At 38.4% G+C, this 23,407-nt stretch overlaps 1 long non-coding RNA gene across 1 annotated transcript; it reads left to right on the forward strand.

Annotated features, from left to right (window-relative positions):
- Positions 1 to 198: 198 nt before the first annotated feature.
- LOC133090878 (uncharacterized) lies at positions 199 to 23,193 on the forward strand. Its single transcript, XR_009700824.1, has 3 exons — positions 199 to 371; positions 16,282 to 16,346; positions 22,802 to 23,193. It is a non-coding gene; the product is annotated as an uncharacterized LOC133090878 (long non-coding RNA).
- The last annotated feature ends 214 nt before the right edge of the window (positions 23,194 to 23,407 follow it).

Raw genomic sequence — 23,407 nt, forward strand, 5'->3', positions numbered from 1 at the left:
ATTGGCCCCGGTCCCCTCAGAGCCGTCCTCATTGGCCGCCCTCCACTCTCACGGGGGCGGAGCCCAAAGTCGCTGGAGTTTGCTCCCGGGACGGGACGTCCGAGAGGTAAGAGGCTGACGTCGAGGTGACGCGCCAATTTAATCACACCTGACGTCACGTCTGGTCGTCTTGGCCCACTGGCCGCTATTGGCCAGGCTGGTTTGGGGGATCCCCTGCTAATTGGGTGTCCAGATTGCCTGGTCTGGTTACCTGGGGTAGAAGCCCCGCCCCTTGGGGGTATAGTAGTAGAGAGCCGGGAGTGTAGGGGAGAGTGTCTTCCTGCGCTGGTGGTCCTTGGAGAAGAGGATCCCTACCCCGAATGTGAGGCCAAGTAAGGACTTCGTCCCCCGACGGCTGCGTTAGTTTGTGGAGTAGGATGTGTGCGTGTGAGGGAGGTCGCTGTAGGCGGAGTCACTGGAGAGTCTCTCCTCAAAACTCATTGCTATTGCTGAGCGACTGAAATGGGGGAGGATGCCCTTCTCCGTCATTTCACCCTAAATTTGAAATTAGTGAGTTGGCCCTTGGTTTTAAGAGTTTCTGCTAGATTGTGTGGAGCATCTTAAGTACAACACCATGCCTAAAGGTTAAATCCCTTTGGTGTGGTGGGCATAGTACTAAAGAAAACGGAATTTAAAGGTTTTTCCCACGGCATGCCCTGTTGTGATCCCAGAGAAGCGGTATTCCGTTCCTTTGGAGTTCGCCATAGGAGCAGGGTTGTGCCTTTTTATGGGACTTGGAGCGGCACTTAGGATTTTCCTTTCAAAGGGCAGTAGAAGAGTGTAAGTGTCCTTGACCTAAATTAAGAGAAACAGCGACATCATTCTTAGGTTCGTTTGAGTTCTGTCCATTTCATTTGACAGGGGTGTGGGAAAACCTAGAGTTTAAGCTATTGATGTTAAGCGTAGGAGATGGGTGTGTGAGGGGCTGCGGAGGCTGGGCATACTTTCCGTTCCTCGCGATGCTCCATGTGTAGGCGTGGCTAAAGGAGGAAGCCTAATCAGGAGCCGTCTTCAGGCTGTGTGTGGAGGGACTGACAGGCTTCCCGTCAGAGGGGATGAATTAACTGGGTGATCAGCACTACCAGATAAAAACAAACCGTTCAAAGGCTTGAAACTGTTGCAAGGCAGTTTTTAAAAATGATTATTTTTTAAAAATTTGAGACGATTTTTGTTTTCCTCAGATTGTAAAACCTTGTTGCGTTTTACAGGGATTCCCCAGAAAAATTTATAGGCATTTAATCAGTATTTCCCATACTTTTAAATTGGATAGGGCTATGATTTTCCACAAAGGTCCAAGTGAGATTTTTTTCATGATTCACCCCCTCCCCTTAATAAATTCTCTAGCCTACATGTACACTACCTCTTGATTCAGACCCTCAAGCATTGTATGTGTATAATACAAATTACAGAACGAATTCTCCTTCCACAGAATATGGGTTAAGTGGAAACGCCTGTATTAAATGTTGTTCCATCACAGGAGAGCATTTTTAAAATTGATTTAACTTCAATCCGCTAGATTCGGCTAGCTGTTAAGGCGTGATTAACACTTGCTAATTTAGTTTACTAGAGTGTTAATTATCTTAAATTCATTGAATAAATTAAGGCAATCACAAAAAAATTTTTTTAAGTAATCTTATACTTGAATTATTCTTTTCTCCTGTTTACTTTGCTTTTTGATAGGGAAGGACTGACTGACCACATATCTAAAGTTTTAATTATTTGGGGGTGGGGAGGAGAGTTTGACCAGAACAAGTAAAACCTGTATACCATTGCTTTTCTGGTGAAGGTGGGTAAATCCCCGCCCACATGGCATCTTAACTTGGCCTCCTCTTACTCAGAACTTCTGATGACATCCAAGGGGTGGGGGAGGAGCAAGGGTGGTTTTCACTGTAGTTTTTAAATGTCTGACCCGCAGCCCCTTAACAGAAATTGATTTTCTTTTCTTAATTGTGGTAGGAAAATTTTTCTCATGCTGTATCTTAGTGAGTAACCTAATCTTTCAGTGAGTAATACAGTATATTATTGTAGTGAGTTATTGTTTGTATTTTTCCTCTTTTGAGCATTTCGACTATGGAAGGAAGCAATGAACATGTACAAAACAATAGGATAATCTAGTTGTGTGTCTCTTCATTGCATAGTACACATTATGCCTGCCTGAATCAAATGGGCAAGTTGTGACCCTGATAAGGTTAATTCCTTCTCAGGAGGCTGGTGAAAGTTGCTCTTTGGGAAGTTTACCACTTTATAGATATTTTCTGTATCATTATTCAGTTTAATTAACGATTATTGAATGCTAAATAAATGTAAAATACTGTGGAAGATTTAAAAAATAAACGGGGTAGTCTCTTATTTAAAGAGATCTTCTGTTTGAATATGGGGAATGAACCAACAAACTCAAAGTGATTAGAGAATTAGTAAGTGCTAATTTGGGTGGTAGTGTTTATGAGCTTAAAACTTCAAAGAAAGGAGAAGTCTGCAGAAGTTTTGTGGCGGTGTGGAACTTGAACATTTTTTGAGGGTTAAGTAGATAGATTCTAGATAAGTAGAGGTGGTATAGATGGGGAGAGGCCAACTAAAAGTGATCTTAATGATCATTCTAGCTAAACTCATTCATTTTACGAATGAGGAGACTGAGACACTTAATTTAAAAGCAACCTGCCTAACTTATTACAACCAGGAGAAGCAGGGTCTGAATCAGCTCTTTCAGTGTCATTCTAGTCACTATATACACTGCGTAGCTATTGTTTGGACTGAATAACTGAGAAGAAATCTGTCTTATATGATAATTCAGTGGAAGAAAAAAGTGAAAAGGAAGTAACCTTGTTCAGGACTTGCTCCATCTCTGATGTCTAGCGTGCGGTGCAGAGGTTGTGTGAACATCAAGGCCATCGCTGGTCTTCAAGTGCTGGGCCACCCCTTATTCTGGGTTGCCACGTATTTAATGAGCATTTCTTACCTATCCTTTGGAACTGAGGTCACCAGTTCAGATGCCTTCAGGGACCATTAGGTACCCGAAATGAGTGAAGTGGCCAGTTTGCCGCAGAGACTGAAGGTGCTGGACTGTGGTGAGCTGGGGGTGTTTAAAGGGCTCAGTGATTTTCTGGTTTGTCTGATTGTTGCCAGGTGAACCTGCAGGGACCCAGTGTTGTCCGATCGTCTAATTTTTCAAGAAAAGCTGTAAATCGAAGATTTTTACATGGGCTTTCTGAGTTTATTTGTTGGCACCTTACTAAAAATGTCAATAAAAGTTTTGTGGACGTTAAAAAAGTCTCTTGGCCTGAGTTAGCCCACAGCTTTCTAGTTTTCAGTCTCTGCTTTAGTGCTTTTCAGTGCTGAAGGCCATTCTGTCTTATACACGTCTTAGTAGTTTTGTGAGTTATTTTTTAAAGCCACTTATAAAATAGTTTCTACTAATGTCTTAATACAAGGCAGTGGCTTCTGTTATGAAAAGAGAACACAGACATTATGGAGTTATAGCTGAGAAGCAAAAATCTCCTCCTTTCCTTGGACACAGCTGAAGTAGGAGCTTGATGGTTTGAAAGGAACTTCACTAAATGTTCATAGAGAATAAAAGTGAAATACCTACAAAAGGGACATAAATATTTGTTGCCTAAACACAAATTTTAAGCTGAGCAATTGTTGTGTCATGTGTGATTGTTTTTTACTCCATTCCATTCAAGTGTAAGAAATGTCATATTGCATTATTTATCATCATCATCATCATTATTGGTAAATCTGGCACTGAGCCCCGCATCTCTCTGTGTGGTAGAACAATAAATCTACAGGTGTTACAGAGGTCCCAGAATACATGGGGAGGGCTCTCTAGTCTATGTCCATTGGTGCTGGTATAATCCATTAGAAGCTCAAGAATTTCCCTTTAGGAAGGGTTTAAGATTGGATGCAATCTGCATGGAAGGAACCAGGGGATGTGAATTAAAACTGGGTTTACATAGCAAACACACTGGTTTTACTTTAGATTGTGTGTTTATATGGCCATTGCATTGAGGGTGGCGTTGATAGGGATTATGAGAAGGGAGGCTGAAACTTTCCCTAGTCACTACTTAGCACTGAAACATTTATGATGGTGGTCTATGTGATTTCCTGAGAGGTATAGCTCATCTGGGAACTGGGGTACTAGGTCCAACTCTCCTCTCCAGGTGTGTCCTTTCCTGGGGAGCTGAAAAGACAGTGGACTTGGGCTGAACCCTTCCTGGGACTGGCAGCCTCTTCCCCTTCCCAATCTTGGGGGAAGCTATCCCAGTTCTAGACTACTCTCTCTACAGTCTCTTAGTCTCCAAAGTTCTTTCCTCCTCCTAGGACCCTCTGGTTCTTTTCAAAAATTGTAATCTGGGAGTAAGTATCCCCCTGCCCCCAACCCCCTCTCACTTCCTACCCTCCAGTTCAAATTCCTTCTTTCTCTGGGTGTTGCTGTGTAGAAGGTGAGGTGGGCGGGGTTCTCTCTCATTCTCTCAGCTATATGGAAAATACAGCTCTGGTTTCCTAAGACAGAGATACCCAGTCTTGACTGACACTTTTCTGGGCTTCTCTCCCTCTTTGTTCCTTGCCTTTCCCACTTGAAGAGCAGTCTCTAGGAAGTTGTATGTCTTTGAAAGCAAAATGACTTTGGTTTAATTCTCCTGCACACCAATAAAACTCGTTCCCTCTGTACTGACTGAGAAAAATGTCCTGTCCACAGAATTGCACAATATAGTGACCAAAATGTCCCTTTCTCCCACATGATAATTGTTTTTGTGGCTTTTCAGCATAGTGCAAAGTGCCCTGAAAGGTGTCAAATAAGCTCTGAGAATGAGAAGCGTGGTAAAGAGTGACCTCACAACTCTTAACTGTTTCCATGCTGTTTTGTACTGAAAAGGAGCACATGCATTTCTGAATAAACTGAGGAAGTAGGAAGATTAGATGGGGCAAAATGCCTGTTCAGCTTTTCACTTTAAAACATGCTAATAGTGGACCAAATGCCATCAACATCTAGAACAATATTGATAATTAATAATAGCTTGAATTCCTGATGGGGCTTTGCATTTTAAAAACAATTAAGTTATATTATCTCTTTGAATTTTCTCTGTACTCTGTGAGATAGTCATTGTTTTATACTAATTTTACCTTTAAGGTAACTGAGGATCAGAGAGGCTGTGGTCACCCAATTGGTAAGTGACCGAGCTTGGTCAGAACCTAAAATTTCCTTTTCCAAATCTAGCACTTCTGTCTTTGAACATGGCTCTAAGGTTTGAGGAATTACACTGAATGTGTCATGTTGTCACAGTAAAATTAATAAAAAGGAAATGGTTGGTTCTACTTTGGGGGGCAGCTTGGGAGTTGGTTTTGTTGTTGGTCTTTTTTTAAAAATTTTTTAAATTTATTTATTTTTTTATACAGCAGGTTCTTATTAGTTATCTATTTTATATTGTTGTTGGTCTTGAAAGAAGGACTTAAGTTCATTTGAATCACCCCTTCCACACAAACACCAAATATTCTGTTAAATAGTTAGAAGGTAAATAAAATGTTTCATTTAACTTTGATTTATTATAGCTAACATATTGACTTTAGTGAGATTTATGAAAGCTAATTTTATTTTTATGTGTGGCATAGATAATTTGTGATATATTGGAACCCTTGGTATAACAAATGTGTGCACAGGTGCCCATTTAAAATGCTCATCTTGGGAATTCTCTGGTGGTCCAGTGGTTAGGACTCCAGGCTTTCACTGCCTAGGGTGCAGGTTCAATCCCTGGTTGGGGAACTGAGATCCTGCAAGCTGCATGGCACAGCCAAAAAGAAAAAAAGAAAATGCTTGTCTTATAATTTTAAATTATAAGGATTTATACTTGTTATATCTTTGCTTTTATTGCATATTGTTCATATCTATGATTTATTTGATAATGAGTCTTTGGTCAAAAGCACAATCCCCAATGATATCACTTGTTCCAAAAGCAAAATACCACTCACTTTATAGCATGGTTTCCAGAACATATTATGGCAAAAAGTAGAAAATATATATATCACATATATGAACACAGAAGCTTTTCTGTTTCTACTTAGAGAATTAGAATTGCATTTGCCCTGATCCCATTTTGTTTTCAGTCAGCAGTTTATTCAAGTATCATATTTATCATCTTTGATCTTTTGATCTGTCATGGCTTTCGCTGTTGCTTTGGATTTTGGAAATTTAAGAACCAACATGACCCTTATAGGTTACAATATTTACAGAATTCGAAACAGGGCAGCATAGTCTAACAGGGGATGTAAGATATGAGAATAAGGGATATTAGATGAGAAGCACCATTCAGGCACTAATTCCTAACCAAGGAGGGAAAGTGGCGGGGGGAGGGAGGGGTGATGAATTGGGAGATTGGGATTGACACGTATACACTAATATGTATAACATGGATAACTAATAAGAACCTGCTGTATAAAAGAATAAATAAAATAAAATTTTTTAAAAAAGTGATTATTTGCAAAAAGTATTTAAGAGTAAGAGATTGTTGCTACCGGTAGTAGTCACATATTTACTGAATAAAGTTTCATGGCTGTACATTGACTATTGTCCATCCTGAGTGGATTAAAATTTCAGTTCAATTGTAGGGAATATTATATGCCTGGAAAAGGAAAGGAATACATTTGTCTCCAAGGGTTGATATGGTTGCATAGCACTGCCCCCTTCAAATTGTTATAGCAAATTAATTTTAATGATGACTAATTAACAGAAATGTGCTTATAATCTGTAATCTGGGCACTTCCCTGGTGGTCCAGTGGTTAAGAATCTGTCTTGCAATGCGGGGGACGCCGGTTTGATCTCTGGTTGGGGAACTAAGATCCCACATGCCACGGGGCAACTAAGCCCGCATGCCACAGCTACAGAGCCCGTGTGCTCTGGAGCCCTCACACCACAACTAGAGAGCCAGTGCACCGCAACTACTGAGCCCGTGTGCCTGCCAGAACTAGAGAGAAGCCCATGCACTACAATGAAAGATCCACGTGCCACAACTAAGACCCGATACAGCTAATCAATCAATCAATCTGTAATCTGGTCTTGGAAGCAGGGCCATTAACTGAGAATGAGGAGAACTGTTCTCTGATTCTGATTCTGTACCTCTTGATTCTCTATCTTTGCCTTGAATAAATCACTTCTCTTATGTGTAAGATTATTTTAGGTAATTTAAATACTCCGGTTATTTGAATTGTGATAGTTCTCTTCAATATTTCTCAACTGAGGGACTTCCCTGGTGGCGCAGAGGTTGGGAGGCTGCCTGCCAATGCAGGGGACGTGGGTTCGAGCCCTGGTCCAGGAAGATACCGCATGCCGCCACAACTACTGAGCCTGCGTGCCACAACTACTGAAGCCCGCGTGCCTAGAGCCTTTGCTCTGCAACAAGAGAAGCCACCGCAATGAGAAGCTCGTGCTCCGCAAGGAAGAGTAGCCCCCACTCACTGCAACTAGAGAAAGCCTGCACGCAGCAACAAAGACCCAATGCAGCCAAAAATAAATAAATTAAGAAAAAAAAAAAAGATAAAAATCTTAAAAAAAATATTTCTCAACTGAGCCAACATAAAAAATATTAAAAGTATAAAGTATGATTTGATTTACCTGCAAATGAGTATTAGCCTCACATTGCAATATAAAAGTATCAAAATCAATATGTTGTACACCTTAAGCTCACACAATGTTGTATATCATTTATATATCTCAATTAAAAAAAAAAGTATTAGTCTCTAACAGGGCTAGTCACATTTCTTAAAAACAACAGTCCAGAATGTTAATGATCTATTGTAACTCTGACCCGTGGTAAAAAAAATGGTACTGGAGTCAGCAGATTGTATTAAACTTCAATAGTATAGAAAGCCAAGCAGCATGATTTAGCTTTGTCAAATGTTGACATTTCTTGTATTCTGCATGGAGGAAGAGGTCTGTCCTATGTAGATTTTGAATTGATCAGTATCTTTGCTTCATTTTTAGTTTCCTGAATCTTTAAAAAAAAATGTTTCTGTCTTGTGGTTTTAAAATTAACCTGTTTTTTACACACTCACTCTAAGCATATCGGTTTGAATAGATCAATTGAATGTTATTTTTGACTGTTTTCCAAAACAGAACATAATTTGTGATATATTGGAAATTTACTTTAAAAATAGAAAATTTGAAGCATGTCTTGGTTTGCAGTGGCAATTCCAGAAGGTTTGCTGTAAAATATTCAAGTGTTAGCTCAGAATAAACTCTTTAAAATTTATTTTTAACTTACGTACAGGAAAATTTACTTTTGTTTTAGACAAACAAAATAGCTCTATTACTCCCAACAAACTCCCTCATGCTGTTCCTTTGTAGTCAGACACTTCTCCCCTCCCTCTTAACCCCTGACAACCACTGATCAGTTCTCTATTCCTACAGTTTTGCTTTTTCAGAATGTCACATAAATGGAATCATACGGTATGTAGCCTTTTTGGTCTGGCTTCTTCCACTTAGCATAATGCATTTGAGATTCATCCATGTGCATGAATGTATCTGTAGTTTGTTTCTTTTTATTGCTAAATAGTATTCCATTATGGATGCATCACAGTTTGGTTATCAGTTGAAGGATGTTTGCATTCTGTCTAATTTTTGGTGATTCTGAATAAAACTGCTATAAATATTCACAAGTGGTTTTTATGTGAACATGAGTTTTATCCCTTTGGGCAAATACCTAAGAGTGGGATTAACTGCATATAGTAAGTGTGTATTTAACTTTATAATAAACTGCGAAACCATTTTCCAAAGTGGCTATCCCATTTCCTTTTTATTTATTTATTTATTTTGGAGTTTGGGCTTCTCTGTGTACTTACCAACACTTTGTGTTGTCAACTTTTCATTTTTAATTTTAGTCATTCCAGAGGATGCATATTAGTGTCTCATTGTGGTTTTAATTTGAATTTCCCTAATGACTAATGATGTAGGGTACCTTTTCATGTGCTTATTTGCCATTCTTATATCTTCTTTTTTGAAGGGTCTTTTCAGATCTTTTGCCAATGTTTAAAATTGGGTTGTTTGTCTTCATATTGTTGAGGTTTGAAAATTCTTTGTGTAATCTGGATACAAGTTCTTTGTCAGGTATGTGATTTGCAAATATTTTCCCCCAGTCTCTGGCTTGTTTTTTAATTCTCTTAAAGTATCTTTTGCAGAGCAAAATGTATCATTTTGCAGAGCAAAATAAGTTTTTAATTTTGATGAAGTCCAATTTATCAATTTTTTTTAAAGACAGTACTCTTAGTGTTAAATCTAAGAACTCTCTGCCTATCTCAAAGCCACGAAAATTTTCCATATGTTTCCCCTAAATGTTTTACATTTACGTTTAAGTCTGTGGCCCATTTTGAGTTAATTTTTGTAAAAGATGTGAGATAAGTGTCTAGGTTCATTTTCTTTTCCCACATAATAAATTTACACCATTTGTTAAAAAGGTGGTCTTTTCTCCATTCAAATACCTTTGCACCTATGTCAAAAATCAGTTGGCCATAGTATTTATGTGGGTCTATTTCTGGACTCTTTTCTTTATTGATCTATGTGTCTATCCTTTTCCCGATACCGTACGTTGTCATGATTATTGTAGCTTTACAGAATTAACTTTAAACACCTCTGCTATGAAGAAACAAATTCTCTATAGCATTCTAGTCAATTTCCTTTTAAATCTTATTATCTAAGCAAATGGATTATTTCTCAACAATTTCAATGTCTTTTGTCTTCATTCAGTTTATATATTGATTATAAATTCAGCATGGGCTGTAGCCATACTTCTTATATTCCTTCCCTGGGTAGAAAAAGACCCCAGTGGACTATGACATTTAACTAGAGCTTTCTCTGCATCACAGTCTAAATGCAAAAATTTGTGAAAGAACCATTTACTAAGCTACTACCTGCAAAACTTCCCTAGATGGGCTTCCCCTCCTCTCACAGGCCCCACCACCACCCAGGCTGAGCTGCCCGGACAGTGACACCCTACCACCCAATTGACAACCAGCTTCCTGTCTGCTGGAGTGGCAGTTGGTGGAAGCCAGCTGTTATGATTCATACCATTTAAGACTTCTGCCTTTTGAGAAGTGACGCTAGTAGAGCCATGCTGAATGGTGTCTGATTGGGAGAGTTTTCTTTATGAAAGAGGTTTGATTTCTAGTGCCTAAGCAATTGAACTTTCTTTTTTTTTTTCTTTGACAGGTACGTTTCAATTTCTAGTTCCTGTGTGAGCTCAGTTAGGTAGATAAATGTTGTTTTCATCAAGTGTTTGTACTTGCTGTATTTCTTCCTGAAAAACAAACGAGCATGGAAACTTCTGTAATAAAAGGTTCTTGCGTGTTACCAGTTCTTTAATAGTTTTATAAGTTTTCAGGCTTCTGATATTCTCCAAAAGGCAAAAAATTCACTGCCCACGATAGGATTACACTTTGAATTTGGTGAAATAATTCTCATGTGCCTGAGGGGATAGCTTCATATATCTTGTGGACATGGTCTTTCTCTTAGGCTGCTGAACCCAAAATCCTGGGTTTTTTGGTTTGTTTGAGTTTTTTGTCATTTTGTTAGCTCAGATAGACTTATGAATATTATTTAAAAGCAGAATATTTGTTGGGCAAAGAATTTTGCCACCATAGGGACAAGTTTTTGTGCCATTCAGTCAGTAAATACACTGAAAAGAACAATATAAGAAAAAATTTTAAATATCGTTAAGGGAAAAGTGTACTGGTTTTTATGTGATACCCCAAATTAACATTGTCCTTTAGAGAAACAGAGAGAGTATGATGATGAAGGAAAAAGACAGTGATGAAGTTTGGGTCATACCGATCATAGTACCAGTCAAGAGGTGGGGAGGGAGCCTGTGTGCAGCAGCCTTGTACAGGATGGGCCAGATTTCTATAGGGATGCTGATGGCATCTTTGCTACCTGCTGAATCATGCCCCTAAATATGAGAAAGTCAAATTGTGACTGGAATTTTTCTAATACTAAGAAGTGCTGATTTCCTATAGCCAATTAAAGTTGTGCTAAAAGTTCAACATTTTATAGCATTTGGTAGTAACAAGTGATTTTTAGCTTTGGTTTAGTGATACCCTAGGGCAGAAGTTCTCAAACTTTGAAGTATATAAGGATCCCCTGGGGAGCTTGTTACAATTTAGGTCCCTAGACTCCAGCCCTGAAGGTTTGGATTTAGCAGGTCTGGGGAGTGGCCAAGAATCTGCATTTTAACAACCTCTCTCTGTTTGGCACCCTGAGTCATCTCTCAAGAAGTTACAAATTCTCCTAACAAAAACTATTGTCACTCAACTTAATTTTTAAAATACTATTTCACTGAGAACAAGTAGGTGTTATGAAACCTAATGATTGATCTTCAGAGTTCCAAAGCGGTTAGCCATAACTAGTTTAGATTCCCTAGGTGTGAACTAAGATGTAACATGCAATGAGCAGTATACAGAAGCTTACTTTAGATTTCTTTCAATTAGAAGTTATTAGTTACACAATTTCCATTTCCAGGTCATCTGTGCATCCACAGATGGTATTAGATAAGAGAGGTAGACCAGGCATAGATACCTAGGGAATGTCACAAGGTTCTTAATAATCATTTATTGCCTACTGTGCCCTTAATGATGTTGCTCAGGATCCCATTAAGTTAGCTGTGAATATAGTAATTGGTCCCTGGACAATAGCCAGAGGGTGTTGTATCCTGTGTCTCTACCCATTCTGGTCATGTTAGAGACAAGATAGAAATTGTTGCATATAATCCTTTCTGGGGACAAGGCTGCCTGTGCTCCAAAGGAGATTTCTTAAAACACAGCAGGAGTCCCTAGAGAGTCTTCCTCTAATTCGGGCAGGCACTTATGACCTACTTTTGAAGGTAATTTGAAAATCCCATCAAACACAAGCAATCGAAATCCAGCTTCTCCACAAGGTATTTTGTAGACCTAGCATTGCATCCTTTCTATCTGCTCACACCAACAGCTTGAATATATTTTGGTTAGGATTTTCCCCTCCCTTTAATGATAGTTAGGTAAGATGGAGAATTTCTAGTTTCTGGACACAATGCAACTGCACAAATGAATATGATATGATATAAATTGGTTCTTCCTGTATGTAACAAAAGGAATCAGATTTGTTGACTTGGTGTTCAAATTCAGACAAAGTTCTGCAGATTGCAGAATGATAACACCCAAGCCAGAGGTTCTTTCTCCCTCCTTGGAAGCCCCATGCTTGTGGTTTATGTAGTACCTTCCGAAACTTTTCAAAGCACAACTTTGATAAGGCAAAAAAGAGATTCATAGAATCTTCCAGAGTTGGAAGGTACTTTTAAGAACATCCAATCCTATCTCTTACCTAATTTTTGAATCTCATCTTGCTCTACTTTAACTCTCCCACTTAATTGTCAGCCTCTTAAGGGAGAAGTTTCTATTTTACTCATGCACTTTTATTCAACATGAAATTATATTAATAATCAAGTTTAGCTTCTTGAGAAAGAGGGCTTCATTTTGCACAGTTGGCCTAAATAAATATTTGTGAGCTTCATCACTAAGTTGGCTTGTTTTTCTCATTCCCTGTTTTCCGGTTGCATGGGTTTGGTTGCCACATTTCCTCAGTTTAGATCCCTGCCGTGTCACTCACTAGTTGTGTGATCCTCGGCAAGTTACTTATCCTCTCTCTGCCTTAGTTTTCTTTTCTCTAAAATTGCACTCAATAAATGATAGCATTATCCTGATCACCACCAGCCAGACTATGCTGTCCTAATTTTCATTGTTTCAAGGTGTCTTTTACAAAATTTATGTCATCGCCTCTATTTTACTGGTGCCTTTAGCTCTCCCTAAAGTCAGTCTGCATTTTATACATTTATTCATTTCTGACTGTTTCTTCTGAGTATATATATCCTGGGTAAGAATTATATGGCAGTGTTCTAGTCTTTGGGAAGATAGCTTGAAGGGTTGCGAAATTCATAGCATAACGCAGGTTGTGATGCGGCCTGGAATGATCCTAGATCTGTCGCTTACTTCAGTTTACCTCCTTAAGCCTCAATTCCTCACAAGTAAAGTGGAGATGATGATAAATTGTACCTATGTTATGAGGTGTAGTATTAAATGATTATGTAAAAGCATTCAGAATGGTGACTAGTATATAAAATAGATTGCCATGCCTAAGCCCTTCTCTAAGAGTCTGATTTAATTGATCTGGGGTTGGGCTCAGGCATCTGTATATTTAAAAAACTTTAGGGGACTCTAAGGTGCAGTGAGGATTGAGGACCACCAGACTGGATTATTCGCAAAGTCTAGCCTCATTAGCAGTGTTACCGTCTTAAATGCCTGTGCTTCCTTTCCTTCCATTTTACAGTTTAAGTTCTGTCTAAAAAATACTGTGGGAAGACAGAAGTTATTTGAAAGCTGTTGAAAGTAGGACAAATTAATAGTTACAATTATTTAGTTAGTACATACTGAATATACTTTATTATGGTAGGTTCCCCATAATTCTAAGACAAGCAGTTTTTCAACTGAAAATATAATAAGGAGTTTTTAGGCTGCTTTGACTCACTGCCCTACAACATAATATGGAAATCACTGGTTTAAAAAAAAAACAAACTTCATGATTCAGTTAACAGAGTCAGGATATGTATGCTCATGTAGAGCAGTGGAGTTAATTAATTGGGTGTTTGGAGTCTGATATGTTGTAATAAATTGGGTTATCAGTTGGTGACTTAATTGGGCTGTTGAATGAATTAGCACCCCTTAAATGTGGGAAGTTCATACTTAGCTTTATCACTCCTGTTAGTGAACGGATGGCTGTATCCAAAAGATCAAAGTACATTTCTGAAAAAAATCCAAGTAGTTCGTATCAAAGAATAATGAGTATCAGAGGCATTAGGGCCCTATCATGTAATATTGCTAATGCCCCCTATAATATTGACTGCAGACAAACGGGGAAACAGTAAGAGGAAAACTAAAATCACCTGTAATTCCATACCCTAAAACAACCATTACTAAGAACTTTCTACAAGACAATAAATAATAAATGATGTGTGTTATTTCTGAATATAACTTTTTTATTCATAAATAAATTATGGGGAAGAGTTGAAAAAGGCAAGGATTTAAATTTATTTACGGAAAAAGTGCAGGATTCCAAAAATGCTTCAGAGGAAATTAAGTTCACTAGTGATCTTTTAGGGCGTGGCTCAATGAATAATTATTTTATGAATGAATTAAGGAAGAACTAAACATATAGGAATATAAATATAGTCTCTAAAACCTTAAGTCCTTTCTCTCTCTCTTCCCAGACTTATTCCAAAATCCCACTTTTTTTTTCTGTATTCTTCCACTTGGGAATTTTAATTTTTAAAAGTGGAAGAATATTTACTGCTGATTATGTCTTCTTTTCTTACAATTAGAAAATATGGAAGCATACCTGGGTACAAGTAGGCATAAACAGAAAGAATAGGGAGAGCTGTGCTTACAATTCTTGGTGCTGGCTGATGCTTTCCATTTTGGAAAGTCTTCTTTAAAGAGAGGGACAAGCACACCTTATGTTGCCGAAGGATTCCTGGAGCCATCTTACAACGAAGGCTGCTTTTGGTACCCATTATAGTTCACCACTGGGCCCAGGTACTTACCATGCAGGTGCTGAAAGTTCATTTTTTGATTCCCAGTCCCTCTGCGGCACTGATTACACAATTTGCCAGGCCTAGTACAAAATGAAAATGTGGAGCCCCTGTTCAGAAAGCAAGAAAAGTAAAATATAAAGTTTTTTTCTTTCTTCCACAGTCTTTCCAATTTGTAACGGTGTTTTTATTTGCTATTTAATGTTTCACATCTGCAAGCATAGGGCCACTTAACCTGGCAAACGCAGATTCTGAAAGAGCCCCATCCTGTGACTAAGCACATATACCACCCACCAGCTGCTGGCATCCCCCCTCCACCAGCCATGGGACAGACCCATGTCCTGGAAGGAGGCAGAGAATTCTTGCCAGATATCTCCCTTACCCCTGGGCTTACTGCCCGCGGGAATCCATGGCGGACGGGGCACCGCTGAGGGTAGTGCCACCTCCATGCTGGAACTTGCTAAATACCTTGATCAGAGGTGGGTGAGAGGCTCTCTTTCACCCACAGTTACATTGTGAACACCCTGTGGCACTGCCAGTCTGGGACGGGGATGCCTGCCACATGCCTCACCCTGAGATGTCTCAGGGAGCTATGCAACCCTTCCATCTATGCTCAGACCCCTGCTGGGTCTGGAGTTCAGTAGTAATAGCTGGGTGAGGACCAGGGGGGTTGGGGTGAGGGTTCTAAAGTGCCAGGGCAGCTGAGAACCCATCTCAGTGAGGCAGGGAAGTGGGCTGGTGGGTAAGTTGAGGCTCCAAGCTCCTAGTGCATGGGCTGTGGTCTCATAGGGCTTCACTTAAAAAACACAAAGGCAAAGATAAAATTATTAAGAATTTCAAGATAGAGTATTAAATCTCATGGCGGGGAGGAGGGTCTTCTGAGCTAGTACCCTGTGTGACCAAACTGGCTGAACACCAATGAAGCAGGCCTGGACCTCTGGAATAACCTTTCTGACACTGAAATGAAGAAACTTTTTTTGAAAGAGTGAGAAATACTTGAATATGACTTTTATTTCTTGTATAGCAGTGCTTCTAAACTTTAATGTACATATGAATCATCTGAGGTTCTTGTTAAAATGCAGATTCTAATTTAGTAGGTCTGGGGTAGGGCCTGAGATTCTGTTTTTCTTCCAAGTTCTCAGCTGATGGCCAGAGCTGGTCTTGGAACCACTTTTCCACCCTCTCCACCCCCACCATTAAAACATTTTATTTGAAAATAATTGTAGACTCACAAGAAGTTGGAAAAATAGTTCACAGACTCCTATGTACCCTTCACCCAACTCCCAGTGGTGACATCTTGTATGTAATACAATAGGTAATAAGATTGTAATATAATATCAAAACCAGGAAATTGACATCATATAATAATGTTAACTATACTACAGACTTGATTCCATTTTCATCATTTTTTACTTGCATACATTTGCGCGTGTGTGTGTGTGTGTGTGTGTGTGTGTGTACGAGATGCAATTTCATTCCATGTATACATCTGTGTACCTACCACCATAATCAAGATATGGAACTGTTCTCTCACCACAGAGAAACTTCTTCATGCTACCCCTTTAATTCATGCCCCCCAAAGGTGTATACAGTACATTGGAAATTCTCAATAATTCATATAATCATAATGCCTATTCTTTTCTTATAGTGAGAATTGTCTCTAGAATGCAGCAAACCATGAGGTGGCAGTTCCAAGTTCACTGAAGCAATGAGGTAAGATGAAGCTTAGGGAGCAAAAATAACACTGGTCATTGGAGGGAAATACAACATTCCTTGTCCTAGTACCATCCACTCATCCTGGAGTGTGCCTTGCATGACCAAAGTCAAATGCAAATTTGGGAGAATCATTTTACTTAAAGCAGCCATGATGAAAATAAGAACCAGATACACCCAGTTGAGCTCCAGGACTTAGTATAGAAATTGATAAATATTAATTGATAATGATGAAGTAAGATGTTTGTCATCATAATGTTCAGAGGACTTGCTAATTGCCTTATCTGTGTATCAGACAGCCTCCAACCTCACACATAAAACTTGTTACCTAAGAAATACCCTGTAAAAAAGGCAATATGTATCAGAACTTTGGTAGATATGACTCATCATTATCAGCAGTCCCAAGAGACTATGCCTGCTTCTCTTTGCATGTTGGTGGTATAGGCTAGTGGTTAAGCATATTACTCTTATCAGCCGTGTGACCTTGGCCAAGTGACTTAACATCTCTATGCCCCAGTTTCCTTATCTGTAAACTGAAGATGATTGATTAGAGGGCCTAACTCAGGGTCGTTGCAAGGGTGAAGCACTTAGAACAGTGCCTTACAGAGTATAAATGCTCAGTGTCAATTAATAGTATCATTAATATTAGGACTGGGCCAGCCTTGGGTATCATCTCCCAACAATTGCCCCAAATTTTGCTTCTTTCTGTCAAAACTATTAACATCAGTAAATTTTGTATTGAACATATATAGATTTTAAAGGATAGATGTTCTTTTAAATGTAATGCTTCACTGTACAGACTAAGGTTAAGCACATAGGCTCTGGGTTCAAGTCCCAACCCTTACTAATTATCGACTAATTGTACAGCTTGGTCAAGGAACTTCCCTAAGTCATAGTTTCCTTATCTGTAATCAGGGGGGTAGTAAACAGTACCTTAAACTTGTTGTAATGATTAAATGTAGTAATTCATGTAAAGTTCTTGGTATATAATTAGCACTTTATTGATATTAGCTTTTTTTTTTTTTTTAAACCGATTCCTGGTTTTCTTAGTAAGTGTAGATAGCTCATGAAGTTCCGGGGTACTTGGGAGAAGTGACGTTAAACCAAATATAAAAGAGCATTTCTACAGCCCAGTGACCGGTCACACCTTGAGGACAGAGGACTTGGAGCACCTAACAAAGTAGATTTCCAGGTGCTGCAGAGACTAATTGCACCCCCCCCCCAATATCCATCTTCTTCTTCCTCTTAGTAATTAAACCCTGCCACTTCCAGTGTTAGGAGGGCACATGGCCAGTAGAGCCAGAAGCCACCTATTCCCAGCTTGCCTTGTAACTAGCTGTGGCCATATTTTTCTGGGAATGGAATGTGCACAACTTCTGCACTTCCTGGCAAATTGCTTGCCCTCTACTTCCTTGCTTTTCCCTTCCCTCTGCTGAGAATGTGATAGCCCATGGACATGGTCAGGCACCAGCTTCTACCATACAAGCAAGGCCATGTCCCAAAGATTGGCAGAGTAACAAGACAGCATTAATTTGATTCCCTGGACAGCTTTGTGGAATAGAGCTGCCTTCTCCACATTGGCCAGCCTGTGCTGTACTGAACTGTTAAATGAGAAGGACGTAAACTTCTATCTTGTTGGTACCACTATATTTTGTAGTCTCTTGGTTATAGCAGTTTAGACTGTATCTTAACTAATTTATCAGGCCCATCTCCAAAGATATTGAATGCTGGGAAATGTGCATTTTAATAAGCTCCTTCAGTAACTGTGGTGATAGCAATTTAGGACTATACTTTGAAAAACACAACACCAATGTGCTCTAAGCAAAATATAAGTTTTAGAAAGCAGTCTAGAATTTAGAAGACACATCATCCCTTGTTAAAATTTTATTGTATTGGAACTGAAATTTGTTCAAGAATTCTGAAATAATTAACATGCCACCTCATTTCATTTTATATTAGCAGTAAGATTACTTTTTGAGTTAAAGTAGTTGATTTGTGAAAATGAATGCCCAACGTGTTATTTATAACGTTATTCATAATGATCAAAAAGAGTGAAAATAATATGGTATTTATCAGGCCATTTGTTCAATTCTATATCATGGAATTAAAAGGATGAGGTAATTCTCTATATATTGACTAAGATTCCCAAGATGTGTTAAGCTAAAAATAAATAAATATTGCAAATAAAAGAAACAAGACACAAAAGAATACATATGGTATGACTTCATTTATTTAAAAATCTAAAAATAGGAAAAGTTATAGTCCTTAATGATGTGTGCTTAGGTGGTAAAATTAAAAAGAAAAACAAGGAATTGGTTACCCTAAAAGTCAGGATAGTGGAAGTCTTTGAAATGGAGGGTGGGAGAGGGTAGTGACTAAGAGTCGTAAAGAGGGCTTCTAAGAGGCTGGCAATGTTTTACTTTTCAGTCTGGGTGGTGATTGCAAGGGGGTTCACTTTGTTGTTTTGTATACTTATCTATGTATATACTGATTTCACAATAAGAACCTATTTCATATCTACATTAAGCATATATATATTTTATATATATTCAAGTGTATATTGGGCATATATATGCTTATGTGTGTGTATATGTATGTGTATTGTGCATTCATAGAAAATTTCACAAAGGGAACACACACAGAAAGAACTATGGGCATTTTTTATTCCCATATTTGGGTAGTGGGACTGTGTGATAGGGAAATTTTTACTTTGTATTTTACAACTTGCTTTTTACCATAATTTGCATTTTCTCCATAATCATGTGTTACTTTGTTTTAAAATACTCCCTCAAATATTCTATGTGCATATGATCATTCCATTTTTATATGCTTCTGTATTATTTGCATTTTCTTCATAATCATGTGTTACTTTAAAAATACTTTCTCAAAATTTGCATATGTATATGTCTGTGTATACATATGTGTATACATATTTATATATGCTTGGAGAGTTCTGGGATGATATCCGTGAAATTCTCTATGTGGTCACCTCTGAGGGGTGCACCTGGGAATAATGCATTAAGAGAGGGGAGAATTTTCACTTTTTACTTTATATACTTCTGAGTTCTTTGAATATTTTCTTTTACAATGAATATGTAGTACTTTTAAATTTATAGCACACACCCAAGGTGGTATATAGTATATTTCAGCATATTTTGTTTTATAGGCAGAATAGACTTGAAGAGATAGAAAGGGTTCTATTTAAAAATGTGTCTGACTTGGCTGGGGGCGGGGTGGGAGTGGGGGAAGGCTTGTCTGTAGGAAAAGATGCCATAGAATACAAACCTACACTCTTACCCCAATACATAAATTCCAAAGCCTCTGATAATGGACTACTCTGATGGAATCTTTGAAATTAAACCACCAAGGTAGGAATCCTCAAAACCAAGCACAGGTCTTGGCCTATGGAAGGTAATCAAGTGTTATTTGTTGAATTTATTAATAAACAGTACAATGTTTAAGTGATATTTCACTTGCCAAACTTTCATTGCTTGGTAATGCTATATGCTTTATAATATGTTAGGTATTTTTTTAGTAAGAGGATTGAAAGGTGGAGAACATTATTGATAGGATACAAGTGAGTGATTTAACCTGCTTTTAAAAGCATAGGATACTTTTCAAATTGTTAATTAACAATGATACTGTATCCTAATTGTTCTGTGAAGCTCAGGGTAAGTGATCTAAAATTCAATAGGAATGACTTAGCCAGACAAGAAAAATTCCCTTGAAGACGAAATGTATTATAGGGAAACAGCACTAGAATTAGTCAAAGCTCTGATACTAAAATTCTATGTGTGGTCTAGGTAGGTTGAATACTTTTTCGTTGATTATTAGATATTGCCAACAAATGATAATCAATAATAATGTTTTGTTGGCAACAGAGGGAATCGAGTATAGAGATGCAGAAGTGAGCTACTCACTGAAATAGAGCTTTTTTCAAATAACGTCCAGCACTGATTTAAAACTGCTGCTCAAACAGTAGCAATGATCCACATGTGGCTTCTGAGCACTTGAAATGTAGCTAATCTGAATGGAGATGTCTTTTGTCAAATACACACTAGATTTTGAAGACTAAGTTTGAAAAATAGAATGTAAACTGTTAATATTATTGTTAAAATTTTAATGTTTTAATATTGATTACATGTTGGGATGATAATATTTTGACTGTATTGGGATGAAATTATTAAAATTACCTTCACCTGTTTCTTTTTATTTTTTAAATGTGGTTATTAAAACAATTAAAATTACTAACGTGGCTCACATTTGTAGCTCATTTGTGTTTCTGTTAGACAGTGCTGGTACAGAAGGTTTGAGTTCAAAGTGAACCAAGAACCAGCGTTTTCACCTTCCTTATTTTCCAGACAGGGAAAAGCATCCCAGGGAAGGAAGTGCTTTGCTCAAAGGCGTAAAAATGGTTGGGAAGAAGTGAGGAGTAGAGCCTCCATCTTTTGATTCTGTGTCTCCTGTTTTCTAGCTTATACAACTGGCCCCTAATAGAAAATCTGAGGCTGGAGAAACAGACTCACTACACACCGGACACAGTGTTCCTTTAACCTTTTATGAGCTAGACAATGATTTTTTAAAAGTTCTAGGTATTTGGAATAGGATTGAGGGTAGATAGCGGTTATAAGATTTTAACACTTTATTTTACATACTTTTGTGTTATTTTTAAGCCTTGGGCATATATTACTATTAAGAAAGTGGGGGAAAAGGCCTGGAGTGGGGACAGGGAGTGAGGTAGATGTAAGATTCAAAAGAAACCTTGGCTTATAATTCAAGTCTGGAGATGTTTGAAGTGGCTTTTTTCTACCATTATCTTCTTTCACATCTCTAACATCCTTAGCTAATTCTTTCTGCTCTCTTTGGGGTGTTTTACTTTTTATATTACTAAAGCAAAATCTACTGGGACTAATTTTTGAATCTGCAGCTGTAACTCAAAAAACCTATGTTTTGTAACTTTTGTAAGCTGCAGGCCACAGGAATGATTGGTGTTTTTGTCTCAAGAGAATTCAAGTCCTGCCTTCTAAAAGGCACTTGCCAACAGACTAGATGTTTCTATTTGAAGCCATTTGCTACAATAATCCTTGAGATTTTTTTGCTCATTGCTTTCAGAGCTGTTAGTTCTAAAGGCAGATTCTTAGAACACAATTTCATTTAGCTTCAGAACATACACAGCCTCCTTATTGGCACAGCTGTGCTGAGTTCCTGAATGAAGAGATGATTTCCATAGTGCATTTTATAGCCACGCACCATTCCTAAGGATAATTTAAACCACAAATTATTTTTATTTGTTATTTCTTTATTGTAGGAGAGAGAGGCATACTTGGCTAGTCTGAAAGGTACTGTTTACAGCAGCATTTTCTATTTTTGTGGCAGTTTCCTTTGCATTGTTGACTTTCTTTTCAACCCCCAGAACGCAATTTAGTGGTCTCCTAACCCAAATGCAGGTTTCCAGTGCTTATTAGGACTCTTGGAGTACGTATGAGTATGGTATAAATTCCTCTGTTCAACTTTTGGTCAATATTCTCATTTTCTCTTCTTATTTTATCACTTTCAAGCCTTTACAACCCCTGAAACAAAAAATACAGGCACGCTTAAGAGATTTCACAGGTTTGGTTACAGATCACCACAAAGAAGAGAATATCACAATAAAGCGAGTCACACGAATTTTTTGGTTTCCCAGTGCATGTAAACATTGTGTTTACACTATACTGTAGGCTATTAAGTGTGCAATAGCATTAAGTCTATAAAAACAAGGTACATACCTTAGTTTAAAAATACTGTATCTCTGGACTTCCTTGGTGGCTCAGTGGTTAAGAATCCGCCTGCCAATGCAGGGGACATGGGTTCGAGCCCTGGTCCGGGAAGAACCCACATGCCGCGGAGCAACTAAGCCCGTGCGCCACAGCTACTGAGCCTGAGCTCTAGAGCCCGCGAACCACAACGACTGAGCCCGCGAGCCACAACTACTGAAGCCCATGCACCTAGAGCCCGTGCTCTGCAACAAGAGAAGCCACAACAATGAGAGGCCCGTGCACCGCAACGGAGAGCAGCCCCCACTCGCTGCAACTAGAGAAAGTCCGTGCGCAACAATGAAGACTCAACACAGCCAAAAATAAATAAATATATTTATTTAAAAAAATAATAAAAATAAAAATACTGTATTTCTAAAAAATACTAACCATCATCTGAGCCTTCAGCAAGTTGTAATCTTTTTGCTGGTGGAGGGTCTTACCTTGATATTGATGCCTGTCTTAAGGTAAGACAGCAATGAAGTTTGCCATATCAATTGACTCTTCCTTTCACAAATGAGTTCTCTATAGATTGCAGTGCTGTTCAATAGCATTTTACCCACAGTGGAACTCTTTCAAAATTGGAGTCAATCCTCTCAAACCCTGCCTCTGCTTTATCAACTAAGTTTATGTAATATTTTAAATTCTTTGTTGTCATTTCAGCAATTTTCTCAGCATCTTCTTCTACCAGGACCTGCTTCTACCACAGAACCTACTTCTACCAGGAGTAGAATCCATCTCAAGAAACCACTTTCTTGGAGAAGTTCCCTGGAGGCCTAGTGTTTAGGATTCAGTGCTTTCACTGCGGAGGCCCGGATTTGACCCCTGGTCAGAGAACCATTACACATGCTGCACAGAGTGGCCAAAATACAAAAAAAAAAAAAAAAAAAAAAAAGAAACCACTTTCTTTGCTCATCCATAAGAAGCAACTCCTCATCTGTTCAAGTTTTTTTTCATGAGATTGCAACAATTCAGTCACATCTTCAGGCTCTAATTCTAATCCTAGTTCTCTTACTATTTTCACCACATCTGCAGTTACTTTCTGCACTGAAGTCTTGAACCCCTCAAAATCATTTATGGAGGTTGGAATCAACTTCTTCCAAACTCCTATTAAGTTGATATTTTGACTTTTCCCATTAATTACTAATGCTCTTAATGGCATCTAGAGTGATGAATCCTTTCCATAAGGTTTTCAGTTTACTTTGCCTGGATTCATCACAGGAATCACCATCTATGGTAACTGTAGCCTTATAAAATGTTCTTAAATAA

This window comes from Eubalaena glacialis, chromosome 4 (assembly GCF_028564815.1).
Source record: "Eubalaena glacialis isolate mEubGla1 chromosome 4, mEubGla1.1.hap2.+ XY, whole genome shotgun sequence".
Lineage (NCBI taxonomy): Eukaryota > Metazoa > Chordata > Mammalia > Artiodactyla > Balaenidae > Eubalaena > Eubalaena glacialis.